The sequence below is a fragment of the Polistes dominula genome, unplaced genomic scaffold (assembly GCF_049000335.1).
Source record: "Polistes dominula isolate Pdom_NZ unplaced genomic scaffold, Pdom_raw_medaka contig_216, whole genome shotgun sequence".
Taxonomy (NCBI): domain Eukaryota; kingdom Metazoa; phylum Arthropoda; class Insecta; order Hymenoptera; family Vespidae; genus Polistes; species Polistes dominula.
Window position 1 is genome coordinate 564,944 of NW_028301072.1, and position 2,370 is coordinate 567,313.

The following is a 2,370-nucleotide window of genomic DNA, read 5'->3' on the forward strand; positions in this document are numbered from 1 at the left end:
CGCTTGATAAAATTCCAATGTAAGTAATACCTATTTCTCTTCGAAGAATTCGCGCTTGATAGTAACTAATATTTTTGTCAGCGAATTCTTCTCCTTGACTTGGGTCTCACGGTGTGGAAGTCAGTAGTGGAGGAAGCATTTTTGCGTAAGTGGGAGGTACTCCCACTCTTCCGAAACGGACGCTTCTTGCGATGCTACGTTCGTCCATGAAGTCAGTCCACCTTAAATTATCAGTCGAGTACGTGTCTAAACTTAGTCTAAAGATTGTCTAGTTTTGTACTAATTTTCTGAGTTCATTTATAAGTCCACCATATACAGTAATTGAGTACGTGTCTAAGATTTGTCTAAGAGTAGTCTAGTTTTGTAATATTTTTCTAAGTCCATTTATAAGTCCATCTTATATAATCATTTGGTACTTGTCAAAAATTTGTCTTAAGTTTTGTTCTAGTACTCCAAGTGTACTTATAAAGTCCACCTTATATAATTATTGAGTACGTTTCTTAAATTTGTCTAATGTTCGTTTAGTTTTGATTTTAAGTATTATTATATTAATCTACTACTGCGTATATCTAAATCGTGTGTTCGTGAGTTGAACGGCATTTGCCTGGTGTGATCTGATTCGATTATCGACGATTTATGAATATTAACTTGGTATTTTTAACTTAGGTTGATTTACAATCAGTTTATTTAAATTTTGTTACTAAGTTCTCTCTCTCTTGTTTAATAGAACTTAGTCATTGACTTTGAACATTTTATTCTTAGTTATTATTGCTATCATAAATCTTTGCAAGCCTAAGTCCTTTATTTGTTACCAAATTAATATTCCGTTAACATTGTTCATTAATAATTGTGTGTGTGTGCAACAAGGTGTTTATTGTGTAACAATTTAAATCTAAATTTAAATTTTAAAATATACTATATTGTTATTCTACATTGTGATTGTGATTTAACAACTGCACCCTTCCTTCAAACGCCAATTTCAGTCAGCATATTTGGATTGCATCTCCCATTGGCCAGCACCGGAAACCAGGTAAGAATTAAAGATTTGGTTAACATCCAGGGTTGAGTTTTCTTTGACATATTGACGTCCGACGCTCCGGTATCCGCGAGTAAAGCCTATCCCGGGTAAAGTACTGGATAAGCAGGCTGACCCAAAAACAGGCATTGACTTTCTTTCTCTTATCCGAGTAAACGACTGCAAGGTCGTGACCGGTTGAGAAATCTCTAAATTCGTTCTTACTCTTCAAGTAAGAACTGGTGACAGCGGCCACTCGTGAAATCTCTTCTCGAGACGTAACAAAAATAATAAATTAAAAAAAGATTAAGTATTTAGAATAGATGTGTAATTATTGAGTATTGAAATATAGAATAAATTTAAAAAGTTAATTTATGATTAAAGGTTTTTGATTTTATTTGATTGATATAATATTTTAATTGTGTCACGTCCAGTGACGTCTAAATTCGAATTTCGTGCACTACACCCAAAAGTTTTAAATTTGGTAAACTCTGTCGTATTTGAATATTATTAGTCTGTTTAATTTTTGCGTAAAAGTAATTTGTTAAACTTTAGTTTGTATAATTTTGCGTGAAAATAGTTCTATAAGTACTATGTAAACCTTGCGAGAAAAATTTTTCTTTTTATATATATACATATATCTCATACTGTTTGTTTTAGTATATAAATTCGATACTTTGTATGTACATTAGTTATTAGATCAATTATAATAGATCATTTTCGTTCGCGCTAATGTACCTTATTTTCACGCTTATATATACTTAAATATTTGGTAATTATGCTTTTCTTTTCCATATTGTTATTATTCTTTGTAAAGATAATTCTGTATTTCCTATGAACGACCATCGATAAATTGTATTTTGTAGAATGGATAAATTGGAGTATTGAGAATCCATTGTCGTTCATAGAGAAATCTGCATTACCGACAGTGTCGGTCGGTAACTAGTTTAGTCGATAAGTAAATGTCGGTAATACCGACATTGCGTTCTTCCAGTACTGACTTATCGGTCGACGTTATAATGGAATGATTGTTTTTAAATTATTATTTCAATGTGCATAAAATATTCATACTTTATTATATTATATTCGTTACTCATATTCTGTCTGCACGTGCATTTTTGCTGACGGCGCAGTCCCAGGAGCTCGCGCTTGATAACATTCCAATGTAACTGACACTTATCTTTCTTCGGAGAATTCGCGCTTGATAAAATTCCAATGTAAGTAATACTTATTTCTCTTCGAAGAATTCGCGCTTGATAAAATTCCAATGTAAGTAATACCTATTTCTCTTCGAAGAATTCGCGCTTGATAGTAACTAATATTTTTGTCAGCGAATTCTTCTCCTTGACTTGGGT